Below are 18,461 nucleotides of genomic sequence, written 5' to 3' on the forward strand. Positions count from 1 at the left end.
TTGAGTGTGTGGTACCGTGAACAAATCCAATTCGGACTTGCAGCAGACATCGCTCGGCCGTAATCTGGCAGAACTCCCTAAGTCAATTTTGGTCGATTTTCAGGTTTTGAGTGTTTTGTGTGTTTTTTCTCATGCTCTTTCAAGTGGGCCAAAAAATAAGTTGTGAATCGGTACAGAAAGTTATATTCAGAAAGTAATTTTGGCAAAATTCCTGAGGAGAGAGGGCGATTAATCTGGCAGAACTGCGTAAGTCGAGATTCGAAATGAATTTTCCGATGTTAACCCGTTTAGGACGGTTTGCTTTGGCGAGCGAACACCCCCACAGACGGACAGGTTTTCCAAAATCGAGCCCGAACCGAGGGTTACTAAGGGGGTGTGACTTACGGTCCCGCTTTACCCAATCATCAAATTGCCGTGTATGTGGTGTAGGAATCCGCTTTCTGATTGGATGAATAACGACCGCTCATGAATAATAATATCGCTTCCCTTTGCTATCTGGGTTCGCGCGCGCGGTTTGAACTTCAAGTACTGTACGATCGTCAATTTACGTTCCCTCGTCAACTCAAATGAATAGCGTCTTTTATTATTGGGCACCAGGCTATGTCGAGGGTGTCGCAAATTTCTACTACATAATGGTCTTGAATTTACTGATTCATGGAGGCAATCTTTTATGGAAACTGTAATCCGTTGATCACAGGCCTTCAAAGTCTTTCAATGAAAAGCGATCGATCGGAGGATTGTGTACAGGCTTGCGTATTTCCATTTACACGACTGTAAGACACGCCAAGTAAATCTCGTATTGTGGCGATATCAAAGGCACACGAACCCACTCTTGACTTCCTGTTGTTCACAAAATTCCTTACCTTAGCTAGTCAATGAATTTTGGAAACAGAAGGAAGTTTATTCATTGTATACAACATTTGAAAATCTGTTACACCTTGTTTGTCCCCGCTACTTGTATCCAAATACAAAGCTCGCGTGTCTGTAACAGAAGCACGTGGCTTTATTTCAACACTAGGCAAACCATCAACGATGTAATATTACAAGTAGAATTGGTGATACTGATTTATCAAAGTCGAATTTCGTAATAGAATAACGTCCACTTGAGTTTATTTCTTGGTTCTGTTTCAGTAATTCCCATAAAATTGACAAGAGCCTGGAATATGTTCAATATTCAAACAAATCTTTGCATCTTTCTAACTTTCTTTGAGACAAATAAGAATGCATAATCCACGCTTGCGCGATACCTGCCATCCCCTTAAGAAGTCTGTATAAAGAAGTTTGCTTCCTGAAATTATCAATCGTGACTACCTACAAATTTCGATCATGCGACTTATAATAGGTTTTCATTGGATGCATACAAGATATCACCGAGTGGATTTGTGAGTTTATTATCGGGGTTTGATGCTGCTATTTTTCTGTGCGATCTTACAACTCCTTTACAACTTCGACGTAATGTCGGGAAGATAATGATTATTCACTATGTATCAAGTGAAATGAGATTTCACACAGTGATACAAGACATATATTTAATTATTATAAAAAGTAATCACCAACCTAAATGAGTATCGTTATTTCTTACATAGAAAAAAAAAAACTAAGAATAAAACACCGGTCCTGTTTAAGCCAGTTGACAGAACATGTATGAGCTCTTCAGATGAAACAGGGGAGTCTATACGATGAGAAGAGAAAAAGGAGAGAAAAATAGGCTGGTCATCTAAATTTTGTTTGATTGACGGTAGATAATCTGAAAAGATTTTTCAAACGTAATGTAAAATTATACAAGATGAGGTTTGCCTACAGCCTGTGTTTTGGTAATATCTTTCTACGTTTTATATAATACATATGTATATATATACATATATACATATATAAATTTTATGGGCAGAATCTTGGAGAAGCGATCATCACCATCAATGATAATATTCAATCTACAGGTTTGTATATGGGAATGAAGAAGGGGATAGCTGGAAAGGAAAGTGATGAGATGTAATGAGATAAAATGAAGGAACACTAATTGAGACAAATGTATTACAAAGGAAGAGCAAAACGGCAAAAAAGGGCAAAAGGGTACAACATTATGCAAAGATTTTGCAGTCATTTTTTGTGTACGTTTGCCTTCCAATTTCGTAGCTACGTAATTCAAAATAGCCAACAAAAAAAAGAAAAAAAGATAGCGCCATGAAGATGTTCATTCAACCTCGTTTGCCTTTCACTATGTCCTATCACTTCAAAAAATGTAGCGTTAGCACAATTCAAATTAGAATTCCCATCGAGAATTCAGATTCGCATCAATGTGAGAGAATATCTTTTCAGACAGGGTCGCAGGTGAGCATTTCCGAGTTCGTCGGAGAAGTTCATTCATATTAGAAACAACAAGGTTGACCACCCGCCAGCTGATAGAAGAAGACGAAATGACCATGGGAGAACGGCGAGCACATGTCACACAAGCTTGAAGGTCTAAAATCATTACATCACTTCAGAAAATAACGAAAAGATGATATGTTTGTTGAAATAAACGACATTTCTCCCGACATTCTTCGATCTCTCATAACAGACGGTTAATTTTGCTGAAATGATCTTCTCTGATGTCATGAGTGTAAATCAATATTATTTTGTTTTGTTGTGTATACCAGTCATCGCCCGGTAAAAGACAGAAAATGAAGTACTATTCTCATTCAATAAGCATAATGTATAAAGGAAACGAGCATTTGCTGCAATCGTTTATGAAAATGAAAATGCTTCAATGCGATTTCACGAAGTCTAAAGGAATGAATGCAAGTAGGTCTACGTAAATACAGAGATGTATAACGCAATTATTATAAAAGATACGCAGCCACGATAAGTGCATAAACCACTTCAATAGCAGCATGAAAACATTTGATCACATCAATATATGAGATGGACAAGAACATTTCATGCTTTTATTGCTCGAAATTCCTTGCTCCTAAACAAAGTAGAGTGTTCAATTGAAGCGACGGGTTATCACATCTCCGTCTCTCGCAAAACTGAATCATCACTTCGCAAATTTGGAGTGCTTTCTACAAGTTTACATAAACAAAGTTTATTTTTTTAGGCATGAGTTACCATATTCTACTGATTATAAATCGATTGAGCTACAAAACGGTAGTGTGTTGCTAAAACCATTATAACTCAATGATCGCGAAATCATTTGACTTGTGAACTTCCGAAAGAGATGGACTGAAAAACCCAGACTTCTAAACGTATGAATAATTGACAGAGCGACTATAACCGAAAATTAGCATACTATGAAGAACTCATACAAAACTAGAACCAAAAAAGACTAAACAGTCAACATCACCATTGTCGGTATCGTCGTAATATGGGATGTAATTTTATTTTGACCGCCTCTTTGAAATGCTGCAAACATCAAATACTGAACATCATAATTTTTATTTGTGAATTCTAAGCGTATGAGAGAGAGAGAGAAAAAAGACAACTTCTGCCGTATGTCTTGTTTCTCACTTTATTGCAGCGTATGTCATTGTCGAAGTTTAAATTCTGTAATACATGTTCGTAACAAGTACATGAGAACTTGCACATTGGATTTTCAACAACCATAAAATCATTGGGGTCCGTAAAAGCGGTTACGTAATACATACGAAGCACATAGTGCATTCTATGGACCGGTGCAGAATAAAGAGACTGTCTGTAATCGGCCTTTGAACTTCTCTATTATGCTCATGATCCCCGACTTTTCGGATGGCGTCTACGAGTGCGTCTAGGGATGTTTTTGTATCAACATCCTGTCTATTCAAGGAGGTACAATGTAACCTGATACTCTGGCCACCTGGTGTATTCAAAGTGTTCTTGCCTATAACACGCGCACATGTTACGCTGTGTTTCACCATGATGAATGTAATTGTAAGACCCCATAGTGGCAATATCGGCTCTTGCATTGTATGAAAATGATGGCTATTAAACAGTATATCCTCTATTTGGTTCGTTGGCCGAGTAGATTGTTTGAACGATCTTATAACATAATCACGCTGTCATTCATAAGTATGAGAGAGAGAAAAAAAAGCTTCAAGCAACATCCAAGTTGAGTTTCTCAAACCAATCTTCCATTTGAGTTCGTTTCTTGGTTTTGTTTCAACAATTTTCATAATGTTGACAAGAGCCTGATGGGATGTTCAATATTCAGATAAATCGTTGCATCTTTCTTGCAATCTTTGACAGCTAATGGTGACTAAACCTGCGAACTCCATGCATTTTGTATAAAGACGTTTGCTTTGTGAAATTATCCATCATGACTGCCTCCAGATTTCGACCATAATTATATGACTTAGGTTTCCATGAGATGAATAAAGGAGATCAACGAGCGCATTTGTAAGTTTACTGTCGGGTTGTATGTTGCAAATTTTATGTGCAATCAGATTCCCTTACAACTCTACCGTAATGGCGGGAAGGTATTGTTCACTGCACATCACTTGAAATCAAATGTCACACAGTGATATGATAATCATCAGCAAACGGGATAGATTATTGTGTTATACATACATATATATATATATATATATATATATATATATATATACATATATATATATATATAACACCTATTCAAGTCAGTTGATGGAGCATTTATGAGCTCTTCCGGTCTGCAAACGAAACATCGGAGTCTATGCGATAAGAAGAAAGATTGAGAGATAAAGAGATAAGAAAAATAGGCTGGTCTTCTAAATTTAGTTCCATGGACGGTAATCTGAACACACTTTTGCAAACGAAATGAAATATTACACACGGCTAGGTTTGCCTATAATCTGTGTTATGGTGATATCTTATGAGATTATATATAATAATACGGGCAAAGTATCTTGGAAAGGTGATCGCCACCATCAATGGGGATATTCAATCTAAACGATTAATTGTAGATGATGGGAATGAAGAAGTGGATAGCTGGAAAGGAAAGTAATGAGATGCAATGAGATAAATCGAAGCAGCACTAATCGAGGCAAATGTATTACAAAGGAAGAGCAAAACGGCATATTCGAGTGTTCAAAATGGTTCAACATTATGCAAAGATTTTGCAGTCATTTGTGTGTGTGTGTGTGTGTGTGTGTGTACGTTTGTCTTCTAATTTCACAGTTAGGTAATTCAAAATCGCCTAAAAAAAAGATGAAGATGTTCATTCAATCTCAGTTTCCTTTCATTATATCCTATCACTTCAAATTACGTAGCCTTAACACAGTTCAAATTAGAATGTCCATTGAGAATTCAAATTCGTCTCAATATGAAAGAGCGTCTTTTCAAACAGGGTCGCAGGTGAGCATTCCCGAGTTCGACGGAGAAATTCATTCAATTTAGCAACAAAAAAGGTTGGCCATCCGGCAGCTGTAGAAGAAGCCGACATGATCATGGAAGTATGGCAAGCACAAGCCACACAGGCTTGAAGACCTACAATTATTACATCACTTCAGAAAATAAGGAAAAGACGATATTTTTTTGTTGAAATTAACGACATTTCTCCCGGCATTCTTTGATATCTCATAACAGACGGCTAATTTTGCTGAAATGATCTTCTCTTATGTCATGAGTGTAAATCAATATTTTTTTATTGTGTATACCAGTCATCCCCCGATAAAAGACAAAAACAAAAATGAAGTACTAACAATCTCATTCAATAAGCATAATGTATAAAGGAAACGAGCATTTGCTGCAATCGTTTATGAATATGAAAATGCTTCAATGCGATTTCACGAAGTCTAATGGAATGAATGAATGTAGGCATACCTAAATGCAGAGACATACGTAGACATAAAAAAAAATACACAGGCACGATAAGTGCATAAATTACTTCAATAGCAACATGAAAAAAAAAATGATTACATCGAAACATGAGATAAGACAAGAACATTAATTTCATATTTTTATTGCCCGAAATACCTTGCTCCTAAACAAAGTGTTCAGTTGAAGCGATGTGGTTATCACATCTCCGTCTCTCGCAAAATTGAATCACCGCTTCGCAAATGTGGAACGCTTTCTACAAAGAAAAAAAAAAGAAAAATCGTTTTTTTTTTCGGTATAAGTTGTCATATTTGACTGATTATAAATGGATTGAACTCAATGATCGAAAAAAAAAATGACTCGTGAACTTAAGAAAGAAGTGGACTGAAAACACCTCAGACTTCTAAATGTATAAGTAATTGACAGAGCGACTATAGCCGAATATTAGCATATTATGAGGAATTCATACAGAACTAGAACAAAAAAGACTAAACAGTCGACATCACCATCTTCGGTATCATCGAAATATGGGATATTATTTTATTTTGACTGCTTCTTTGAAATGCTGCAAACATCAAATACCGAACATCATAATTATATCTACAATTTTTTGGCGAATGCTAAGCGTATGAGAGAAAAAAAAAATGCCATAGTGAGTCTTGTTTATTCGCTTTATTGCAGCGTATTTCGTTGTCGAAGTTTAAATTCTATACATTATGTTGGTTACAACCACATGAGAACTTGCACATTCGCTTCCCAACAACCATAAAATCATTGGGGTCCGTAAAAGTGGTTACGTAATACATACGAAGCACATCACTGTAATGCATTCTATGGACCGGTGCAGAAAAAAGAGACTGTCTGTAATCGGCCTTTTAACTTCTCTATTATACTCATAATCCCCGACTTTTCAGATGGCGTCTGCGAGTGCTTCTTAGGAATGTTTTTGTATCAACATCCTGTCTATTCAAGGAGGTACATTGTAACCTGATACTCTGACCACCTGGTCTATTCAATTTATATGAATTTACGACTTCAATGAAGTAGCACAAGCGACTGCGTTGTTTGTATGCAGTACATCCCCTACTTTGTATGCAGTACATCCCCTGTCAGGCCAGGCGTCACACTCACTCACCCACTCGAGTCAGTGACCCTGCTACTGGTACCTCGTAACCCAGTACAGCCTGCCGCGGGTCGGACTGCCGGCGACTAAACCGGTCCCCCCACTCGGGTACAAGGTAACCGGGTGAGGAGGGTGCGTGGACACCCTGCAGGATTAAAAACAAAACCTGTCAAAGGTCATACCCATGCGAGTCACTGACTATTCACACCTGGAGAGGAGATGAGCACCACCAGGATCCCCCGCTCGAGAAACACTGAGATGATGATGAAGTTGAGAAACAGATCAATTACCGGATCGGTCGGGGCCCGGGATACCAACGACCGCGCCTCGCACGGGCCAGGGTGGAGGTGGAAAGTATGCTACTGGTGAAGAAACAAAGCTGAAGCTACAGAAAGAGGAGTTCACATGTGGGACGTGGAACGTCAGAACTCTTAATGGAGATGGGAAACTGGAGCAACTGGAGTATGAAATGACCAAATATAAGTGGAATGTCCTGGGCATCGCTGAAATGAGGTGGACTGGAAGCGGCGAGATGCTCACAGAAGAAGGACACAAAGTTTGGTTTAGCGGAAAGGAGAAGAAACATGAGGAAGGAGTGGGATTCCTTGTCCACAAAGACACAGTGAAAGCGGTTGTGGAATGTGAGCCCATTTCAAGCCGAATGATTAGAATACAAATCGCAGCCTCTCCCAGAAATGTAGCCATTATTCAAGTCTATGCACCAACCTCCGATTGCAAAGATGAAGAAATTGATGCTTTCTACGATACTCTGGGCAGCACGCTCAGGAAAATCCCCAAGAAAGACATAAAGATCATCCAAGGAGATTGGAATGCCAAGATAGGGACTGACTCCTATGAGGACTGGCACGGTACTGTGGGAAAATTTGCTCACGGAATGACAAATGATAGAGGTGAGAGGCTACTAGAGTTCTGTAAATTGAATAATCTGACTGTGGCCAACACACTTGGGGATCACAAGAATTCGAGAAGAATCACATGGACATCCCCAGATGGTAGAACAAGGAACCAGATAGATTACATCTTGGTGGAGACTAAATGCAAAACCTGCATCAGACCAAACAAGACTAGAGCTTTCCCTGGATGTGACATAGGCAGCGACCACAATTTGGTGATGATGACAATGAAGGTGAAGCTGAGGATGATAAAGAAGCAAAGAGCGGTGCGTGTGAAGTACAATCTTGACCTGCTAAAGACAGACTCCGAAAAGAGGAACGAATATGCTGTGAAGATCAGCAATAGATTTGCCCCCCTCATGGAGCTCAAAGATGTCCAAGAAATGGCGGACCAGTTCACTGAAGTCACAAATGAAACAGCACTAGAAGTGCTGGGAAGACGCCGGGTCATGAAACAACCCTGGATGACAAGGGAGATCCTGGAAGCATGTGATGAGAGAAGGAAACTGAAAGGGACAAAATTTCAGGATGAGAACAGCAAAGTGAAATACCAGAAAGCCAACGCAAAAGTTAAGAAGGAGATTCGCACCGCCAAAGATAACTTCTTGAGGGAGAAGTGTCAACAGATGCAGCAGGCTTTTGAAAACAACAACAGCAAAAAGGTCTTTGACACAATCAAGGAGATACACAGAAAAGCAGCCATCAAGACACCTGCCATAGAAGCTGCTAATGGGTCACTGCTGATAGATGAAAACAGGATCCAAGAACGTTGGACAGAATATGTCAAACAACTATACAACCACCCAATCCAAACGGATGAGAGCGTCCTCAGAGAGCTGGAGGCTGGTGGTCCGGGCATTGTGGAAGACGAAGAGCTCGAAATCTTGAGGAGCGAGGTCGTCAATGCTGTTGCATCACTGAAGAGTGGCAAAGCCCCGGGAGCAGATAACATACCCGCAGAGCTGTTAAAAGAAGAAGAAGCTGTGGATATGCTGCATAAACTGTGCAACCTGATCTGGAGAACTGGAGAATGGCCCAAACAGTGGACACAATCACTTATAGTGCCACTTCCGAAAAAAGGCGATCTGAAGAAGTGTAGCAGCTACAGAACAATAAGCTTGATCAGCCATCCCAGTAAAGTGTTGCTGAAGATCCTGGCGAACCGGATGAAACCACAGATAGAAGCTGTACTCGCAGAAGAGCAAGCTGGCTTCCGGGCTGGAAGGAGCACTGTGGAACAGATCTGCAGCTGCCGCATTCTGTGCGAAAAGTTCAGAGACCATCAGCAAGAAATACACCATAACTTTGTCGACTTCGAGAAAGCCTTCGACAGGGTATGGAGGAAGGCACTATGGTACACAATGCGGAAACATAACATTAGTCCAAAACTGATCCAAATTTGTGAGTCGCTGTATGAAAATGCCACTAATGCAGTGATGTATGACAGTAGGACTCTGGAATGGTTCCAAACCAATGTTGGTGTCAGGCAGGGATGCATTCTCTCGCCAACCCTCTTCAACCTCTTTCTAGAACAGATCATGATGGATGCACTCGAAGATTTTGAGGGCACAGTCGCAATCGCGGGAAGGCCAATCAGCAATCTGAGATTCGCTGATGACATTGACCTTGTTGCTGGAAATAGGGAAGAGCTAGCAGAGCTGACTACGCGGCTAGACACTGCTGCCCGCCGATACGGCATGGAAATTAGTCATAAGAAAAGTAAGATAATGACGATTTCAAAACAGAATAAACAAGATGACGAAGCACAGAAAATATGGGTGGACGGGCATGCGCTAGAAGAAGTCTACCAATTCAAATACTTGGGCGCCATGATGAATGAGGAGGCCACTTCAACAACAGAAATAAAGACACGAATGGCCATGGCGACTACTCAGTTGGCCAAGTTGAACCATGTCTGGAAAAGCAGAGAGGTGAGAGAGAAAACAAAAATTAAGCTGATGAAGGCGCTGGTGACCTCGATAGCCCTATATGGATGCGAGTCATGGACGCTAAGCAAAAATCTAGAGAAGAAAATAGCCGCTTTCGAGATGAGGTGTTTCCGTCGATTACTCGGAATACATTGGCATGATCACCGCACCAATGCATCAGTGATGGAAGAGATCAGGGGGAAAGTTGGGGATTATGAACCACTGCTGGACACAATGAAGAGAAGGAAGATGCAATGGTTCGGACATGTCACTCGACGGCCAGGCACACTAGCGCATACGATAATGCATGGTCGGGTGGATGGGCGACGAGCTCAAGGAAGACCAAAGAGGAATTGGGTGGATGATGTGAGAAGATGGGCGGAGAAACCGGTGGAAATCTGTGAGAATGGCAGAGGATAAGGAAGCCTGGAGAAGGACATCTCAGTGCCCCAACGGCAGAACTGCTACGGGTGTGACCTGACCTGACCTGACCTGACATCCCCTACTCGGTTTGTTCTTGGCCAAGTGGTTTCTTTTTTTTTAAACGATTTTGTAACATAATCAGAATGTTATTCATGACGGTAAAACTCTTCAAACAACTACAAGTAACATCGCTGTCATGATAACAAACAGACACAAAAACATTCACACACATCACATGCATGCAGGGACACGCAAAAGATTTACTTTTGAATTTATTCAATTCGCCGAGTTTTGGCAAATCCCAGGACTCGGCAGCGGAAGAAGAAGGCCAACATTTCATGCCAATAATGGTAAGCAGGTTGTCATGCCGAGATGGCTTTCATAGACGATCCATAAGTACGACATTGCATTCCTGACATAACACGAAGTAGTATGCTACAATACTTTATCATGTAAATGTGTGCTAATAAGGTAGGTGCGTGCACGCAACGGTCTTGACCGCCGCACGCACGCTTTTCACTTGAGTGTGACAATTTGCATACCGATGCAAATGAGATCGCCAGAGCGTGCGGCTGGTCGCTCGTCATTGGTCAGTTTTCCCGACCGTTGCGAAGGTCTGAATGTCGTGAAAATTGCACTCATGTTTGTCAATATTTTGCTTGTTTATAGACATAAGATATGACCAATCATCACAAAATGTTCACAGATGGCAACTTTGATGTATGTAGTCCCACAAAATATAAATCATTTTCAACATAGGCATCGTATTGTTGGTGAAATTCTAACTTTAAAAATGCGTGTTCATTTCACTCTCTCAGCCCGAGTATACTCGGGACCAGTCCACAGCCTGGAAAACGTCAGCCCGAGTATACTCGGGACACGTCCTAAACGGGTTAATCAGGCAGAACTGCGTAAGTCGACTTACGACAACGCTTGGACCAAGGTGTTCCTGCATCCCGCACGGACATGGTATATCTTAACACGCGCGTGCGCGACCTTGGTAGTGACGAACGCGCTGCGCGTTCAGGCTAGCAGTGCCTAGCTAGCTAGCTAGACACGTCGTACGCATACGGCTACGTGTATAAAACAAATGAATGGTAGGTAGTGGAACTCAAATCATTACTGTCCCACTATCACTTTCACACATTCACTCTCACACATTTAAATGGCATAATGATGATCTATTTACAATGAGATACAGTGAATAAAGTAACCAAAACTAATGCAATATTCTTCAACATAATTATCCTAAAATGGTCAATTTCTTCAACCATAACAATAACAACTGAGCAATGACTGTAATTCATAACTTCAATATGCTCAATTATCAAACAAGGAAAATTAAACCAGCACAAAATATGCATGAATAGGAATTCATGATTAAAAGAGCAGATCAGGAAATATCAACGAAAATTAATATATCAAATCATAATCAAGAATTTGAGTCATTCTCGCAGACGCTAATTTCCAAGCATCTAATTGAGTATCAGCGGAGAGGTAACGAGTGCGCTCGAGGTATGAGAGCTATCTGTGCGGCCCATTAGGAATTATCACTTCAGTGAAGGATGTACACAGAAGAATATGACTCTCAAACCTCACTCGATAAGAAAGTAAATTTCTCCAAATTGATAACGATAGAATTAAGCGAAAGAACAGACACTTTCAAGTCTGTTTATTAAAAATGAGTTTAAACTCAAATTTCTCCAATCAGTGTCAAGACAATTAATTTGATACAATAATATAACATGCAATTACACAGCCTTGAAAAAGGATTCCAAAGCTTATATTCTCATTATTTTTGCAATGAGATTAATAATGTGAAAGTTACGTATATTTCAGCAACAAATACAACAAATCATAAAATGACAAAGAAATATATCATATACAGCTTTAGACTTATAAAGCTTATCAAGAAAATTATGTGTATAATCGTTTCATATATTTTTTTGGTGTTCCCGTGACAGGAATGATTCTATCAATCAGAATTTGTCTCATCAAGTTACTTGTGTCTGTATACAGTCCTATGTTCCACCAAAATCTAACCTCTTTGGGGTTATTACCGTCAGTCGGAGTCCTAATGAATGAAGTCAGTACTTGTAATTGCCCGTTCTTAAATCGTCCTCGGTGTAGGGTCATGTCATTGTCAGAAGGCGCAGTTGTTAGAAGGTCAAATTGTCGTTCAAGGTCAGTTTGTCGTAGGGGGGTTGGGGCGGCTATTCCGTTGTTAGGGGTGATGGATGTCACATAGTCAGATGTTTGGATTGGGTCTGTCGTCTGAAAGCACATGATGTGATCAGCAGTGCATTCAGGAGGGGTGTGGTCATGCTCATCAATAAAATTTACTGATGGTTTGTCAGAGGTTTCACCGTCTCCAGGGGTCACTGTCTTTCCAAGTGCCTCTTTCAGTCGCTGGAGGTGCTGGGTGATGGGTTTCCTCTCATCTGATGCTTTCATGAAACAGGGTATCAACCTGTTGTAGTTAAAGATATCTCGCAGAATTTCACCTTTGAGAGTGGAGAGAATGAAGTGGGTTCTATCGAGCACTTCATGCACAACTAAAGGTCCGACCCAAGCAGCTGCAATCTTTCTCGAGTTTGCAGTGAGGGAGGAAGAAGTTGGCTTGTACAAATAGACTAGCTGGCCTACTGAATAAATAGGAGTTTGCCGTAGTTTATTTGTAATGGCGACATTCTGCTTGTCTTGAGCTCTCCTTTGGAGCGAAAGCATCGTGTGAGAGATCTGGTCAAATTTCCGTTTGAGATGGGAAACATATTCGTCATAAGTTTGGGTCAGACCAGACATTGGGTTGAAGGTCAAGTTAGTCATGGTTGGGGGGTCTCGTCCAAATACAAGTTGGTAAGGGCAGTGGTCACCTAGATGAGGGGAAGAGAATGAGTTGTACGCATAGCAAGTAGTGGGAATAAACCGAACCCAATCTGTTCCAAATTGGTTCAAGTTCACCTTGAGGAAGTCAGAGAGTGTTCGAATGTGGCGTTCAACTTGTAAGCTGCCGTGTTTGCAACACTAATGACTTTCCTATCAATGTTCAGGGCGGTACACAGTGTAGTCAGTAGTTTGCATGTGAGAGCGGCTGCTGCGTCAGTCACAAGGCAGGAAGGGGGTCCGAAAATGCAGATAACCTTTTGCATCAATGCCTCACAAATTGTTTCGGCATCGAGAGTGCGAAGTGGGGCACAAATAACAAAGCGGGTTATCTCGTCACAAATGACCATCAAATGTCTAAAACCAGTTGCCGAGGTAGGCATGGTCTCAAAGTCAAGGCTTATTCTGTCAAAGGGTCGATAGGAGTCAGGTACACGAGTATGAAATGGGCGTAACTTGTCTGGTTTGCCACGGAACTGTTGGCATCTCAGGCAAGCTTTGACATAGTTTTGTACCGTGTCAAACATCTGTGGCATATAGTAATTACGTCGTATTGTCAAGTAAGTGCGCATTGTTCCTTGGTGGTTGCTAAGTAGGTTGTCATGGTATTGTGAAATGATAACATCAGTCAGTGATTCTGGTACAGCAAGTTTTAGTTTAAAGTCGTCAGTCTTGTCAAAGAAAAGGCGGAATAATACACCATCACATAGGATGTATTGCTCAGCTTTCAGCTGAATTGTTTTCGCTGCCTTTTTTGTAACTAGGTAATATGTCATGGGCTAGAAAGTCATAGATCGGTTTGAAAAATGGAGATGTCTCTTGTTCTGTCTTAAGTCTTCGTATGTCAATGGGCAGGTTGTAGTCACGGATGATTTTTCTCTTTATCAAGTCTAGTACTTTGTCTATGTCATGTTGTTTGGGTATATGTGGAGCAACAATCTGCTCAACATTTGAGATCAGTGGCTTAGGGGCTGTAAACAAGTCTGGGGGCACATCCCTGTATGTTTGTGTACACGGTGACTCATTTTGTTTGTCCACCAGTCTAGGTTCTGTTTGCTTCGGAGCTTTAGGTGTTGGTTTCTGTGTGTTGGGTCTGTTATGGTCATGTGGGGCAAAGTGTGCCGTAGTTGGGGGCAGGTCAGGGGGTGTGTCTAGTGCTGATCTCTGATTGGCCGGTTCATGCGAATGTGGGGTATTGTTATTGAGTGCAGGTGTGATGATTGGTTCAGGGGGTGGGGCGGTGTCAGTATCAATATTGTTGTGGTTGTTAGTTTTGGGTCTGTCAGGATAAAGATTGGGAACAGAAATAGCTATCTTTTTAGCAAAGGCGCGTGTCACTGGACGCTCGGCAGGTTGTATAGGATTAAGATGATCTAGGTCATGATTATCAACTATGAAATGGGCACTGCATGATCTATTTCGGCATGTTTGTCGCTTGGTATGCGAGACAGAAAATCTGCTAGGACAAGTTCGGTACCCTTCTTGTATGCAATCTTAAAGGAGTACTCTGATAATTTCAAGATTAGTTTCTGAAGGCGGGTGGTGGATGGTTCATCTTTGGACTTTAATATCTGAACAATTGAGCTGTGATCAACAAATGCATTGAATTCACAGCCACGCAACAAGTGTTTGAAAGCAGTTATGTTTATCAAAAGACCAAACAATTCTAGTTCTGTTACACTATACCTCTGGCAAGCGTCAGGGAGAACTTTAGAGTAATAGCCTATAACTCTTTCATGTCCGTTGATGATTTGAGTCAAGTAAGATCCAGTCGCAGTCCGTGATGTGTCACTATAAAGTGTGAATCGTCCGGTATTCGTAGGCATGTGTAGTATATAGGGGGTTTGGTCATGAGGTCTTTGATTTTGTTAAAGGCGCGTTCATGTTCGTCAGTCCATTTGAATTTCTTACTCTTTCGGGTAAGCTGGTGTAGTGGCTTCAAAATAGACTGTATTTTGGGGAAGAATCCTGAACATAATTGACAGCACCAATTAACCGTCTAACTTGTCTTGGTGTCTTGGGTCGAGTCATGTTGTGTATAGAGGCGCATCTATTGTTCAGTGGTCGAAAGCAAGCCTCACCGTCCGAGTTAATAGTTATCCTATGTCTCATGTAGTCTACGTCATTGGTGAAGAGTTAACATTTCTTAGGAGAGATTTTAAGTCTATTGTCAGAGAGGGCCTGTAATACTTTGGTTAGGTGGAGTTTGTGGGATGTTTTGTCAAGGCTAAATAGGATTATGTCATCATGGTGAGCAATGCAGAAATTGCGGGAGTTGGGAATGGTGCCTAGAATGTTGTCGATTTTTGCTTGGAATAGTCCGGGTGAAATGTTAAGTCCTTGGGCAAGTCGTTTATAGTAATAGTGCTTTCCTCCATGATAGGAGGCAATGCCGGTATACTGTTGTGCTTGTTTAGAGAGGGGAATGCAGTGAAAGGCAGATTTGAGGTCGATGACACTCATTACTTTAGTCTTAGCATGTCCGATGCGTTTAAGGGTTTCAGTCAGTAGAGGAAAGGGATGGTTGATACGTCTAATTCTAGAGTTCAGGTAACGAAAGTCGGTCACTACTCGTTTTTCAGTCTTGTCTTTCTTGGCAATGAGTAACACAGGCGAGGTGTATGCCTGATGTCCAACCTCAAGTATACCAAGTTTCACGAGTTTGGTCAGTTCCTTTTCGATTTGTCGTTTGTCAGGTTCAGTAGCAAAGTATGGTCGAATGAAAAATGGTTCGTCATTGGTCAAGTGTATGTCTACTTCAAAGTTTGGGCAACTAGATAGCTCACCATAGAGGGAGAATGCGGGTCTGTTGTCTTTAAGGATCTGTATCAACTCATTCTTTTCAGAGGGAGAAAGCACACTATCCTTTAAGTCAATATGGGCTCCAATGATGTGGTCTTCAGTCATGTTAGCAATGGGGTCATTGGGATCAAGGTGGGGGTATTTGTCAAGGTGTGCTTGTCTAGTCTGGTTGTCAAGGTTACTGTCTGCGGTGTCAAGCTGAGTGGAGTAAAGTGCATGTGTGTTGTCAGTCAAGGTCATAGTTATGTTATCTACTGGGAGGGGCTCAGTCACACGTACGGGGTTAGTAGTGTCGAGAAAGGCAATCGCCCTACCCTTAGAGAAATGTAGAGGTCTGTCAGTAGTATTAGTCACAATGATTTGAGTCGCACCTTTTGTTAGTTTTACCACCATTGTTGATGGGCAGTGCCTACTGAGGTAGTCATTGGAAGTCAGTATGACGTCAGAGTGACGTAAGTGGGCAGGTGTATGTCCCTGTAGTGTCATGAGTCTGGATCCAAATGGTTCGATTTTCACCTTTGATGTAGGGCAAAATGGTATCCTACGCCGTTTGATTTTGAACCTATGGTCCCTGAAAGTCAAAGTCCCGTCTACGTCCGAAAGTGTGTTATTGCCTAATATCAAATCAACACCAACAAGGTTTTCAACGACTAAAGCAGAAATTTCGAATTTGTAACCTTGAATTGTGACTCTGAATTTAATGGCGGTTTGCGCTTCAAGGAACTGCCCGTTCCTAGTTTAAATCGAGTAGGAGTCACGCTCTGCCTCTTTAGGTTGGAAAGGTGTGGAGTTGATTTAACATAGCGGTCAGAAATCAATGTCTTGGTAGCACCACTGTCAAAAAGAATGAAAATGTGCTTACCACTGCCAATTCGTCCCTTAACAAAGTTATTACTAGTCAGTTGCAGGTCTACGTCCTCTGTCCCTAAGTACGTCGATTTGAGTTTTTGTCCGTCCCTAGGCCTGGGGTGTTCATTTTGGGAGGTGGAATAGAGAGCGCTTCTATTTTCCTCCCTTAATGAAAACCCTGGGGATGTGCGTCGAAGTACTGTCCTGTGTATTGTAGATGATGATTTGTTGTTGTTGTTGTCGATGATGATGTCGGTTATAGTCATTGTATCGTTGTAATCATTGGTCGTTTCTCGCGTTCAATGTCTCTCAACCTATGCCGACAATCCCTCCAAAAATGGCCAGGAATGTGACAATAGTCACACTTGCCAGCGAATCGAGGTCGAGACCGTTGGTCGCGTCCTCGGCTTTGTGACCGATAACGATCACGAGAAGGAGAGCGCCGTCCAGGATGTCTGTCTCTACTATCATGTCGTCTGTCTCTACTTAAACTACGTCTGTAGTCAGAATGATGTCGGTCCCTACTTAAACTACGTTCATGTCTGCTGTGGTCATCCCTATGTCGAGTCCTACTAGCGCTGCGGCTGGTACTGCGGTCAGAGTCATTGTGTTGGGAATGTCGATTTCGTCTTCGTCCTCGGGAGTCTTTCTGTTCGGTTTTAAATCTAAGGGAGGAAATTTCCTCACTTAGGAGGTCGACATCGTCTTGGGTTGCGAATGTCACCTCTTTTGTCGGGGTAGTGTCAGTCCTAAGATCTATGAAAAGCTGCGCTTTTTTTCGCGGCTATCTCGTCAGGGGTGGTCGTTGATGTCGGCGATGCCATACGAATGGCGGCGCGACAGTCGGGGGTCAGTGCAGGAAGTAAACGGTCCTTTATTTGCTTCTCCCCATAGTCTATGTAGGAGGCAGTCTGTCTGAGTCGTTGGAGAAAAGTTTCGACACTCTCTCCATCAGTCATAGTCATGGTGTTAAAGTCAGTAGCCCTAGCAAAAGTCGATTTGGCGGGGCTAAATCGCCTAGTGAAAGCCGTCGTTAGGTCGTCATAAGCAGTGAAAGTCAATTTGTCTATCCACAGTCTGGCCTGTCCCTCTAATGTCCGCTAGAAAGTCTTAAGTATAGTCGTCAAGTTGCCAGCTTTGTCCGAGTCAATGTCATGGGCGTCTAAGTAGTCTTCAAAGGTCAAAATATGGGCAGTACAGTCATTGTAATCTAGTCGGCCGCCAGAAAATTTAGTCGGTAAAAAGTCGGTCTGTCGGAGGGTCCTACTGGTGGTCATGGTGGTATTGGTGCTGTGATTGGTCATGGTGTAATATTGAGTAACACAAAGCCTATCTAATCAAATATCAAAGTCAAAGATTAGTAATAACAGTCAAACAAATATGAGTATGAAAATTTCATAAGGAAACACATGAGGATTAAATACAAATAACCAGTCAAAATAAAATAATGCAAACACAGTAAGCACTAATCAAAATCAACATACTCTCAAATATCTCTCACACTGGGACAGTAATAACAATCAAAGTTCCACTTACCCAATGTGAAAGGGTTCAAGCAAGTCTCCAATTCCCAAAATGATTGCATGGTATAGTATTCCAAAAACAAGAAAATAATCACAATAAGCAATCAAACTATCAGTCCTCCAAGTTAAGAGTCAATTATCCTTGAAAATGTTATTAGTGTTTACACTGTAAGTGTCTGGTCCTGAATCCGTCTGGTAGTCCTATCGTTGTCGAAATGTGTCAGTCATTATTCAGCAAAGCGTCCATTTTTGAAGAATTTTCCCTGGA

At 41.3% G+C, this 18,461-nt stretch overlaps 1 pseudogene; it reads right to left on the reverse strand.

Annotated features, from left to right (window-relative positions):
- Nucleotides 1–16,979: 16,979 nt before the first annotated feature.
- LOC140245696 (uncharacterized) lies at nt 16,980–17,974 on the reverse strand (annotated as a pseudogene).
- Between the last annotated feature and the right edge of the window lie 487 nt (nt 17,975–18,461).

This window comes from Diadema setosum, assembly GCF_964275005.1.
Source record: "Diadema setosum chromosome 21 unlocalized genomic scaffold, eeDiaSeto1 Scaffold_21_unloc_1, whole genome shotgun sequence".
NCBI lineage: Eukaryota > Metazoa > Echinodermata > Echinoidea > Diadematoida > Diadematidae > Diadema > Diadema setosum.